Below are 12,897 nucleotides of genomic sequence, written 5' to 3' on the forward strand. Positions count from 1 at the left end.
GCAGAACAGGTAGATAAGGTGGCTAAGAAGGCATAAGGGATACTTTCCTATATTAGCCGAGGCATAGAATATAAGAGCAGGGAGGTTATGCTTGAACTGTATAAAACATTGGTTGGGCCACAGTTTGAGTACTGCGTACACTTCTGGTCACCACATGACAGGAAGGATGTGATTGCACTAGAAAGGGTACAGAGGAGATTTATGAGGATGTTGCCAGGGCTGGAGAATTTTAGCTATGAGAAAAGATTGGATAGGCTGGGGTTGTTTCCTTTGGAACAAAGGAGGCTGAGGGGAGATTTAATTGAGGTATATAAAATTATGACGGGACAAGATAGAGTGCATAGGGAGGACCTATTTCCCTTAGCAGAGGAGTCAGTGACCAGGGGGCATAGATTTAAGTAATTGGTAGAAGGATTAGATGGGAGCTGAGGAGAAATGTTTTCACCCAGAGGGTGGTGGGGGTCTGAAACTCATTGCCTGAAAGGGTGGTAGAGGCAGAAACCCTCAACTCATTTAAATTATACTTGGCTGTGCACTCGAAGTGCCGTAACCTTCAGGGCTACAGACCAAGTGCTGGAAAGTGTGATTAAGCTGGATAACTCTTTTTCGGCTGGCACGGACACAATGGGCCAAATGGCCTCCTTCTGTGCCGTAACTTTCTATGATTCATATTAGTGTTTATCCTCCACATGAGCTGTACTCCCAATCCCATGTGCCAGTTCTGTTCCCCTTTATTCCCCTTTTCTTCAACCACCTATCTTAACTATTGTTGAATGTTTATTTATATGGTCGCTGCTGCAATCACTAAACTCCAGTAGTGCATTTCGCAGACTCACAACCGTTTGTGTAAAAATGTTTCTTCTGCTCTCTATCCTAAATCTCTTACATTTAATCTAATATTTATGTCCCCCTGTTCCAGACCTCTCAAATCACTGAAAATAGCCTGTTTCTATCGAGTTTGTCCCATCCCTTTATAACTTTAAACTCCTCTATCAAATCACCCTTTAATCCCCTCTGTTCTAATGAAAACAGTCTCAATTTTTCAAGTCTTTCTAGGCAGGATCCTAGTAAATCTGTACGCTACCCTCTCTATTCCCTCAATGTTGTTCCTATAGTGTGGAGCCCAAAACTGCACACAGTGCTCCAACTGTGGTCTTACTATGGTTTCAAATAGATTCACCATTGTATCTCAACTTTATACTCTATACCTCTTAGCAAAAAACTCGGTATTCCATTAACTTGTTTTATATTGTGGCCTTGTCCACTGCGGCTCGCACCCCCAAATCCTTCTGCAATCGGAGTCCTATTAACATCATAGGACCCTGACTTCCATATTAAAAGGAGCATATCGCCTGAAGCAGGCGGGTGCTTTAGACACCCAGTGATAGGCCCTTTTCAAAATGGAGCCGGCTGCATCACCAGTGTTAATGGGCCAGTGGGGTTACTGACCCTATTTTACAGCCATTACCGCCCCATTAATGGCAGGTGAAGGCAGGCAAAATCGACCCATTTATCTTTTTTTGTTGCTGATATTTAACGCTGCACCATATCCTTAGTAAGTGTTGCTTGATTTCAATATTGATGTCTTAGCAGTACTGGAATTGCTTGGCTAGGGGACCACCTAGCTCTGGTGTGCAAGTCTTCAACACTACAGCTGGGATGTTGTTAAAGCCTGTAGCCTTTGCTGTGTCCAGTTTAGTCCGCTGTTTCTTAATGTCATGTGGAGTGAATAAGGACATAAAAGCATAAGAAATAGGAGTAGGAGTAGGCCATACGGCCCCTCGAGCCTGCTCCGCCATTCAATCAGATCATGGCTGATCTTCGACCTCAATTCCAAAAATGTATCAATCTCAGCTTTGAATATATTCAACGACTGAGCATCCACAGCCCTCTGGGTAGAGAATTCCAAAGATTCACAACCCTCTGAGTGAAGAAATTTCTCCTCATCTCAGTCAACTAAATGGCAAACTCCTTATCCTGAGACTATGCCCCCTAGTTCCAGACTCTCTGGCCAGGGAAACATCCTCTCAGCATCTACCCTATCAAGCCCCCTCAGAATCTTATACGTTTCAATGAGATCACCTCTCATTCTTCTAAACTCCAGAGAGTATAGGCCCATTCTACTCAATTTTTCATCATAGGACAATCCTCTCATCCCAGGAATCAATCTAGTGAACCTTGGTTGCATAGCCTCAAAGACAAGTATGTGCTTCCTTAGGTAAGGAGACCAAAACTGAACACAGCACTCCAGGTATGGTCTCACCAAAGCCCTGTACAATTGCAGCAAGACTTCCTTACTCTTGCACTCCAACTCCCTTGCAATAAAGGCCAACATATCATTTGCTTTCCTAATAGCTTGCTGTACCTGCATGTTAACTTTCTGTGTTTCGTGTGCAAGGACACCCAAATCCCTCTGAACACCAACATTTAATAATTTCTCACCACTTAAAACATATTCTGTTTTTCTATTCCTCCTACCAAAATGAATAACCTCACATTTCCCCACATAATATTCCATCTGCCACCTTCTTGCCCACTCATTTAACCTTTCTAAATCCCTTTGCAGACTTTTTGTGTCCTCCTCACAGCTTACTTCCCCACCTAGCTTTGTTTGTCAGCAAACGTGGATACATTACATTCAGTCCCTTAATCTAATCATTAATATAGATTGTAAATAGCTAAGGCCCAAGCACTGATCCTTGTGGCACCCCACTAGTTAGAGCCTGCCAACTTGAAAATCACCCGTTTATTCCTACTCTCTGTTTTCTGTACGTTAACCAATTCTCTATCCATGCTAATATATTACCCCCAACCCCATGAGCCCTTATCTTGTGTAACAACTTGTTGTGTGGCACCTTATCAGATGCCTTTTGAAAATCTAAATATACTACATCCACTGGTTCCACCTTATCTACCCTGCTAGTTATATCCTCAAAAAACTGTAGTTCCCTGTTTTCTCTCTTCTCTCCTTTCTTGAATAGCGATGTTATATTTGATACATTCCAATCCACTGGGAATATTCTAGAATCTAGGGAATTTTGGAAGATCACAACCAATGCATCCATTGGCCCCGATACCAGCATGGAGGTGGGACGGTAGTGGGGGTGGTGGGTGGGGCGGCGGTGTTCGGGCGCGTGGGTAACCCGGCCAACAAAAAATGTCCGTTTTACACGCGATCGCAATTCAATTGGTGCAATTTAACGTGGCTTCCGGGTTTGCTGTCCGAAAGCTACGCACCCGCATCACAGGCTGTCAGCTGGAGGAGCTCTATTTAAAGGGCCATTGCTCCAAAGGCTTTTGCTGGAGCAAACACCCACAGACCACAATGGAGCAGCACAGGGGTAAGGCTGCTCCAAGGTTTAACAATGCCTCACTCCAGGTACTACTGGATGGGGTGAGGAGGAGGAGGAGGAGTGATGTGTTTTACCCAGCGGACGGGAGGAAGTGTCCTGCCTCTCCACCAAGAAGGCCTGGCTTGAGGTAGGAGAGGAGGTCACCAGCAGCAGCAACATCTCCCGCACCTGGATCCAGTGCAGGAAGCGTTTCAATGACCTAAGTAGGTCAGCAAAAGTGAGTACACTTACTGAATATCCTACATTCCGTGCTGCACATCATACCTCCCCCCCTCCCCAACTTATTCTGCACTGCCAAGACTACTCTATCACATCACTTGAAATAGATGCATCAGAGCGTGCTCTCTCTGTTGTTGCCCTCTGTGCTCTTGTGCAGGTGCCTATTGTGCATCACTGTGTTGTGGAGCTGCAAGTGGCAGAAGTGCACGCCATGCCTGGCGAGGCTGGTGATGTTGCTCGTCCTCGGATGTAGTGGTGAATTCAGCCATGGCGCCCGCCCCCCCCACCCCCCCATCCTGATGGTGTGGGTTTGAGAGGGTCCGAAAAGTTGTTAAATATGTGTGAACAGAAGAATTGTTAGTGGAAAGTAAGAATTTTTAGTGAAAACACAAAGATCTTGCAGCCAAAAGTTTGTGTGAAAGAACTGAATGCTCTGCAGCAAGAACTCACCTTTTCTCCACATCTGTCAAACAAGCATTTGAATGTCCAACTGGCTGCTGGCTGAAACACATCTGGTAGAACATGAAGTGTTTTCCACAGCACGGGAAACACACTGAGGATGATTCAAAATTGGACCCTTGCCTTAATGTGGACAAAATTAAGTACTTCAAGTATGTATATAAGTCGCTTAACTATCATCCCGCTGGCTTTAATTGCTGGTGGGATTTCCGCATTTGGGAGCCACGCGCACACCCAAATGCATCAGTGAGGAACCCGCAAGTCTGCGGGTTGGAGCTGGGTTCCGGACCCGCTCAGGATTTACGCGATTTTCAGAGCCCCCCAGCCCTCAACGCACCTGCTACTTCATTCCAAAATCGACCCCACTATCTTTGCTGCCACCTCTTTTACAACCCTAGGATGTTGGCTGTCGAGTCCAGAGCATTTGTTGGTTTTTAGTCCCATTAATTTCTCCAGTACTTTTTCTTTACTAATATTAATTACTTTAAGTTCTTCACTCTCATTAGACCCTTGGTTCCCCATTATTTCTGGTAAGTTTTTTGTGTCTTCTGATGTGAAGAAAGATACAAAATATTTGTCTCTGCCATTTCCTTATTCCCCATTATAATTTCTCTTGTTTCAGCCTCTAAGGGAACCAAATTTGCTTTCACTAATCTCTTCCTTTTTACTTACTTGTACAAGCTCTTACAATCTGTTTTTATATTTCTTACTAGTTTACTCTCATTCTATTTTCTCCCTTTTTATCAATTTTTTGTCATCTTTTTCTGGTTTCTAAAACTCTCCCAATCCTCAGGCTTATTCTTCTTGGCAACATGGTAAGCCTCTTCTTTTAATCTAATATCTTGTTGAAACATATAAAATTCTGTCAGGGCTAGACAGACTGGATGCAGTGAGGATGTTTCCCCTGGCTGGGGGGTCCAGAACGAGGGGTCACAGTCTCAGAATATGGGGTAAGACTTTTAGGACTGAGATGAGGAGAAATTTCTTCACTCAGAGGATGGTGAACCTGTGGAATTCTCTACCGCAGAAGGCTGTGGAGGCCAAGTCACTGAATATATTTAAGAAGGAGTAGATAGATTTCTAGACACAAAAGGCATCAAGGAGTATGGGGAGAGCGCGGGAATATGGTATTGAGATAAAGGATCAGCCATGATCATATTGGATGGCGGAGCAGGCTCGAAGGGCCGAAAGGCCTACTCCTGCTCCTATTTTCTATGTTTTTATGTTTCTATAACTTCTTTAATTAGCCACGGATGGATCACTTTTCCCGTGGAGCTTTTATTCCTCAATGGAATGTATATTCGTTGAGAATTATGAAATATTTCTTTAAATTTTCTCTATAGCTTATCTACTGTCATATTTTTAAATCTAATTTCCTAATCAACCTTAGCCAATTTGCCCCTCATTCCTATGTAATAGGCTTTGTTTAAGTTTAAGACTCTAGTTTGGGACTTAAGTAAATCAATCTCGAACTCTCTTGTGAAATTCTATCATATTATGATCACTCTGCCTCAGAGGATCCCTTACTATGAGTTTACTAATTAACCCTGTCTCATTACACAAGACAAGATATAAAATAGCCTATTCCATAGTTCGTTCCACGATGTATTGTTCTTGGAAACTGTCTCGAATGCATTCCATGAACTCATCCTCCAAACTACTTTTGCCAATTTGATTTGCCCAGTCTATATGAAGAGTAAAGTCCCCTATAATTATCGCATAACCTTTATTACAAGCTCCTCTTATTTCTTGATTAATACTCTGTCCTAACTAGTGTTAGGAGGCCTATAAGTTACTCCCACCGGTGTTTTCTGCCTCTTGTTATTTCTTATCTCCACCCATACTGATTCTACTTCCTGGTCTTCGAGCCAAGACCCTGTCTCACTACGGTCCTGATGTCATCCTTTATTATCAGGGCTATCCCCTCCTTTTCCATTTTGTCTGCCTTTTCGAAAAGTCAAGTACCCTGGAATATTTAGCTCCCAACCTTGGTCACCCTGCAACCAAATCTCAGTTAAGGCTACTAGATCAAACCCATTTATCTTTTTTGGGCCTTTAATTCATCTATCTTGTTACGAATGCTTTGTGCATTCAGATAAGTGCCTTTAATTTTAACTTTTTACTATTTTTCCCTGATTTGACCTGATTCACTGATGCACTATTACCGTTAAACTCTCTATTCCTTCCTGACACTCTGCTTATCGTTACCCAAATCGCTACACTGCTCTATGGCCTTGACTTTTCTCTTTAGGTTTATAAATTGATCCTTACCTGAGACCCCCCTCCCCCCACTTTTTAGTTTAAAGCCCTATCTACCGCCTTAGTTATTCGCCAGGACACTGGTCCCAGGCTCGTTTAAGTGGAGCCCATCCCAATGAAACAGCTCCCTCTTTTCCCAGTACTAGTGCCAGTGCCCCATGAATTGAAATCCCTGTCTCCCACACCACTCATTGAACCATGCATTTAACTCTCTGATTTGTTTGTCCCTATGCCAATTTGCTTGTGGCTCAGGTAGTAATCCAGAGATTGTTACTTTTGAGGTTTTGCTTATTAATTTGGACCCTAGCTCCTCAAACTCCCTCAGCATAACCTCATTCCTAGTTCTACCTACGTCTTTGGTTCCTATGTGGCCCACGACAACTGGATCCTCCCCATCATGCTCCAAGTCTTCTCCAGCCACAAGGAGATATCCTTAACCCTGGCACTGGGCAGGCAACACAGCCTTCAGGACTCCTGGTCATGACTGCAGAGAATAGGATCTATCACCCTGACTATACTATCCCCTACAATTACCACATTCCTTTCTACTCCCTCCGCTTGAATGGCCTCCGGTACCACAGTGTCATGGTCAGTTTGTCCATCCTCACTGCAGTCTTTGTTCTCATCCACGCAGGTAGCAAGTACCTTGTTCCTGTTGGACATGGTCAAAGGCTGAGGCTCCTCCATCACTGCATCCTGGGTCCCCATACCTGCCTAACTCGCAGTCACATCCTCCTGTCTCTGACCACTGATCAAATCTAAACTGCTACCTAACCTAAGGGATGTGACTGCCTCCTGGGTCAAAGCGTCCAGATAACTCTCCCCCTCCCTGATGCATCGCAACGTCAGCAGCTCGGACTCCAGCTCAATGACTCTGTCGAAGTTCCTCGAGTTGCAGACATTTACTGCAGATGTGATTGCTCGGGATCTCGTTGGTCTGCAGTTACGACACCACCTGCACTGCCATCCCTATCTAACCTTGTTTTATATATTTAATTAGTTAAAGCTTTTATTCACTTGATATTTTTAGTTTTATTAACTAATTAGTTTATTTGGTTTATGTTATTAATCTAATAAAGTAATAGCAAGTTATAGTTTCCCTGCTCTTAGTTTAAACCACTGCCCTAGCTTAGAGGGCAAATAAACGGTAATACCCACCAACCAATCATCCACCTGCTGTCCTGTGACATCACTTTTTGATTATTTTTTTGTTTGTTTTTATGTGTTTTTGATTTCACCAAAACCTCCCGCTCAGGACCCCCCTCTCACCCCCCTTTTACAGAGAGTGGTTCCTGGGCCTCCCGCTCAGGACCCCCCTCTCACCCCCCTTTTACAGAGAGTGGTTCCTGGGCCTCCCGCTCAGGACCCCCCTCTCACCCCCCTTTTACAGAGAGTGGTTCCTGGGCCTCCCGCTCAGGACCCCCCTCTCACCCCCCTTTTACAGAGAGTGGTTCCTGGGCCTCCCGCTCAGGACCCCCCTCTCACCCCCCCTTTTACAGGGAGTGGTTCCTGGGCCTCCCGCTCAGGTCCACCCTCTCACCCCCCTTTATAGGGAGTTGTTCCTGGGCCTCCCGCTCAGGACCCCCCTCTCACCCCCCTTTTATAGGGAGTGGTTCCTAGGCTTCCCGCTCAGGACCGCCTTCTCACCCCCCTTTATAGGGAGTTGTTCCTGGGCCTCCCGCTCAGGACCCCCCTCTCACCCCCCTTTTATAGGGAGTGGTTCCTAGGCCTCCCGCTCAGGTCCGCCCTCTCACCCCCCTTTTACAGGGAGTGGTTCCTGGGCCTCCCGCTCAGGTCCGCCCTCTCACCCCCCTTTTATAGGGAGTGGTTCTGGGCCTCCCGCTCAGGTCCACCCTCTCACCCCCCTTTATAGGGAGTGGTTCCTGGGCCTCTCGCTCAGGTCCACCCTCTCACCCCCCTTTTATAGGGAGTGGTTCCTAGGCCTCCCGCTCAGGACCGCCTTCTCACCCCCCTTTATAGGGAGTGGTTCCTGGGCCTCCCGCTCAGGACCCCCCTCTCACCCCCCTTTTATAGGGAGTGGTTCCTAGGCCTCCCGCTCAGGTCCGCCCTCTCACCCCCCTTTTACAGGGAGTGGTTCCTGGGCCTCCCGCTCAGGTCCGCCCTCTCACCCCCCTTTTATAGGGAGTGGTTCTGGGCCTCCCGCTCAGGTCCACCCTCTCACCCCCCTTTATAGGGAGTGGTTCCTGGGCCTCTCGCTCAGGTCCACCCTCTCACCCCCCTTTTATAGGGAGTGGTTCCTAGGCCTCCCGCTCAGGACCGCCTTCTCACCCCCCATTTATAGGGAGTGGTTCCTGGGCCTCCCGCTCAGGACCCCCCTCTCACCCCCCTTTTACAGGGAGTGGTTCCTGGGCCTCCCGCTCAGGAACCCCCTCTCACCCCCCCCTTTTACAGGGAGTGGTTCCTGGGCCTCCCGCTCAGGTCCGCCCTCTCACCCCCCTTTTACAGGGAGTTGTTCCTGGGCCTCCCGCTCAGGACCCCCCTCTCACCCCCCCTTTTACAGGGAGTGGTTCCTGGGCCTCCCGCTCAGGACCCCCCTCTCACCCCCCCCCCTCTCACCCCCCTTTTACAGGGAGTGGTTCCTGGGCCTCCCGCTCAGGACCACCCTCTCACCCACCCCCTTTTACAGGGAGTGGTTCCTGGGCCTCCCGCTCAGGACCCCCCTCTCACCCCCCTTTTACAGGGAGTGGTTCCTGGGCCTCCCGCTCAGGTCCACCCTCTCACCCCCCTTTATAGGGAGTTGTTCCTAGGCCTCCCGCTCAGGACCCCCCTCTCACCCCCCCTTTTACAAGGAGTGGTTCCTAGGCCTCCCGCTCAGGTCCGCCTTCTCACCCCCCATTTATAGGGAGTTGTTCCTAGGCCTCCCGTTCAGGTCCGCCCTCTCACCCCCCTTTTACAGGGAGTGGTTCCTGGGCCTCCCGCTCAGGACCCCCCTCTCACCCCCCTTTTACAGGGAGTGGTTCCTGGGCCTCCCGCTCAGGTCCACCCTCTCACCCCCCTTTATAGGGAGTTGTTCCTAGGCCTCCCGCTCAGGACCCCCCTCTCACCCCCCTTTTACAGGGAGTGGTTCCTGGGCCTCCCGCTCAGGACCCCCCTCTCACCCCCCTTTTACAGGGAGTGGTTCCTGGGCCTCCCGCTCAGGTCCACCCTCTCACCCCCCTTTATAGGGAGTTGTTCCTAGGCCTCCCGCTCAGGACCCCCCTCTCACCCCCCTTTTACAGGGAGTGGTTCCTGGGCCTCCCGCTCAGGTCCGCCCTCTCACCCCCCTTTTACAGGGAGTGGTTCCTGGGCCTCCCGCTCAGGTCCGCCCTCTCACCACCCTTTTATAGGGAGTGGTTCCTGGGCCTCCCGCTCAGGACCCCCCTCTCACCCCCCTTTTATAGGGAGTGGTTCCTAGGCCTCCCGCTCAGGTCCACCCTCTCACCCCCCTTTATAGGGAGTGGTTCCTGGGCCTCCCGCTCAGGTCCACCCTCTCACCCCCCTTTTACAGGGAGTGGTTCATGGGCCTCCCGCTCAGGTCCGCCCTCTCACCCCCCTTTTACAGGGAGTTGTTCCTGGGCCTCCCGCTCAGGACCCCCCTCTCACCCCCCTTTATAGGGAGTGGTTCCTGGGCCTCCCGCTCAGGTCCACCCTCTCACCCCCCTTTTACAGGGAGTGGTTCCTGGGCCTCCCGCTCAGGTCCACCCTCTCACCCCCCTTTATAGGGAGTGGTTCCTGGGCCTCCCGCTCAGGTCCACCCTCTCACCCCCCTTTATAGGGAGTTGTTCCTAGGCCTCCCGCTCAGGTCCGCCCTCTCACCCCCCTTTTACAGGGAGTGGTTCCTGGGCCTCCCGCTCAGGTCCATCCTCTCACCCCCCTTTTATAGGGAGTGGTTCCTAGGCCTCCCGCTCAGGACAGCCTTCTCACCCCCCATTTATAGGGAGTGGTTCCCGGGCCTCCCGCTCAGGACCGCCCGCTCACGCCCCTTTTACAGGGAGTGGTTCCTGGGCCTCCCGCTCAGGACCGCTCTCTCTCCCCCCTTTTTCAGGGAGTGGTTCCTGGGCCTCCCGATCAGGATTGCACTCTCACCCCCCTTTTATAGGGAGTGGTTCCTGGGCCTCCCGCTCAGGACCGCTCTCTCACACAACGGCTGAATCAAATTGGCTGGACACTGCCATCTATGATGATGAAGTCATCAGGGGGAAGTCAAGTAGAATCATCAACTTGGTACTTTTGGCTGAAGATACTTGCAAACATTTCAGCCTTGTTCTTGTGCTCACGTACAGGGCTCACGTACAGAGCCCCCATCCACCTGTTAGTTGTCCACCACCTTCCTCAACACAAAGGAAGATGGATATGGGTGTTGGAGGCCAATCATCTCAGCCCCAGGATATTGCTGCAGGAGTTCCTCAGGGCAGTGTCCTCGGACCAACCATCTTCAGCTGCTTCATCAATGACCTTCCCTCCTTCATAAGGTCAGAAATGGGGATGTTCGCTGATGATTGCACAGTGTTCAGTTCCATTCGCAACCCCTCAAATAATGAAGCAGTCTGAGCCCGCATGCAGCACGACCTGGACAACATCCAGGCTTGGGCTCATAAGTGGCAAGTAACATTTGTGCCAGACAAGTGCCAGGCAATGACCATCTCCAACAAGAGAGAGTCTAACCACCTCCCCTTGACATTCAACGGCATTACCATCGCCGAATCCCTCACCATCAGCATCCTGGGGGTCACCATTGACCAGAAACTTAACTGGACCAGCCATATAAATACTGTAGCTACAAGAGCAGGTCAGAGGCTGGGTATTCTGCGGTGAGTGACTCACCTCCTGACTCGCCAAAGCCTTTCCACCATGTACAAGGCACAAGTCAGGAGTGTGATGGAATACTTTCCACTTGCCTGGATGAGTGCAGCTCCAACAACACTCAAGAAGCTCAACACCATCCAGGACAAAGCAGCCCACTTGATTGGCACACCATCCACCACCCTAATCATTCACTCCCTTCACCACCGGCGCACAGTGGCTGCAATGTGTACCATCCACAGGATGTACTGCAGCAACTCGCCAAGGCTTCTTCGACAGCACCTCCCAAACCCGTGACCTCTACCAACTAGAAGGACAAGAGCAGCAGGCACATGGGAACAACACCACCTGCACGTTCCCCTCCAAGTCACACACCATCCCGACTTGGAAATATATCGCCGTTCCTTCATCGTCGCTGGGTCAAAATCCTGGAACTCCCTTCCTAACAGCACTGTGGGAGAACCTTCACCACACGGACTGCAGCGGTTCAAGAAGGCAGCTCACCACCACCTTCTCAAGGGCAATTAGGGATGGGTAATACATGCCGGCTTTGCCAGCGCCGCCCACATCCCATGAACGAATTTAAAAAAAACGAATGTGGTGGGGCTGCAGAGCTTTATTCAGATCTATTGGTTGTGGGACCACCAGCTCTATGTACAGCGTGCAGGTTGTTCTGTATGGTGACATCACTAAGTTGATACCATATTCTAATGTATGCCTGGTCCTGCTTCTGGCATGCCCTTATACAGTCCACATTGAACCAGGGCTGGTCATCTGGCATGGTGGTGATCAAGAGCTGAGTGATGTGCCAGGCCACGAAGTTAAACATTGTGGTGGTATACAATTCTGCTGCTGAAAGCCCAGAATACTACTGCACTCAAGGGTAGGGCTGACCATCACTGAACCCAAGTAGATATTTGTGGAAGAGTCGAATTTGTAACACTGTTTTTTTCAGTTGTGTCACAATGACATCAAATGCAAGTGATCCAACGATGTACTTCAGCATTGAAGCGCATTATGTGTCATTTGCCTTGTCAAGTAAATATAAAAAGGTTTACTCCTTTCTCATTACGGCAGTGCCCCATTAAACCACACAAAAAAGGACATACATGGTCTTAGAAAAGGAAAGGTAGATCTGTGGTGTGGGAAGGGAAACAAAGACAAGTTCCTGCATTATAAATTGCGAGTCACTTCCTGCAAGGTCGCTGCAAATGTCTGCACCACCAATGGTTCAGCTGAGGTAGGGTGGCGTTAATAGGCCCGCCTCTTGGAGCGAGTAGTCAGTCAGTCAGTGAAATGTCCCTCCCTCTCTGAGTGTCCAACTGTCTATCAGGGCAATAGCCCGGCAGGGGGGAGAAGCAAGTAAAGCAGCAAGCCGAATTCAGCCATGGTAACTCTTCCAGCAGCCCTAACCGAAAACGGTGAGTCCTTTCTTCCTCAGGCCTTCCGCTTGTCAAGCCAGGAGGCTCATTTACGAGACTCAATGGTGCATCTTCGCAAAGAAAAAAGCATCTTCAGATCGTGCCAATAAAACTTCTACTTCCCTTTTGACTGTTCCTATAGATTTATTGCCGTTACTCAACGAAGAATCACTTGTTATTTTTCCACGGTTGAATTCTTCATTAATATTACTTGTTAATTTATCCAAGTTCGGTTTTTAATAGCTTAAATATCTCGTCTTTTGCGGTCTCTCCTGAATGTTGAAATTTGCCTGCTACAGCACTTTACACAACAGCGTTATGTCACCCTGTGACAGGGGGACGTCAAAGAGGAAATCATTTCCGCTGCTTTAAGAAATTAATGA

At 49.0% G+C, this 12,897-nt stretch overlaps 1 protein-coding gene across 1 annotated transcript in view; it reads left to right on the forward strand.

Moving 5' to 3' along the window:
- The first annotated feature begins 12,429 nt into the window (after positions 1 to 12,429).
- LOC137322164 (microtubule cross-linking factor 3) overlaps positions 12,430 to 12,897 on the forward strand; it is a 37,188-nt gene continuing 36,720 nt past the window's right edge. Inside the window, exon 1 of the mRNA XM_067985279.1 lies at positions 12,430 to 12,514. The gene's annotated coding sequence lies outside the window, so the exon portion shown is untranslated. The remainder of the gene's footprint in view (positions 12,515 to 12,897) is intronic.

This window comes from Heptranchias perlo, chromosome 5 (assembly GCF_035084215.1).
Source record: "Heptranchias perlo isolate sHepPer1 chromosome 5, sHepPer1.hap1, whole genome shotgun sequence".
NCBI lineage: Eukaryota > Metazoa > Chordata > Chondrichthyes > Hexanchiformes > Hexanchidae > Heptranchias > Heptranchias perlo.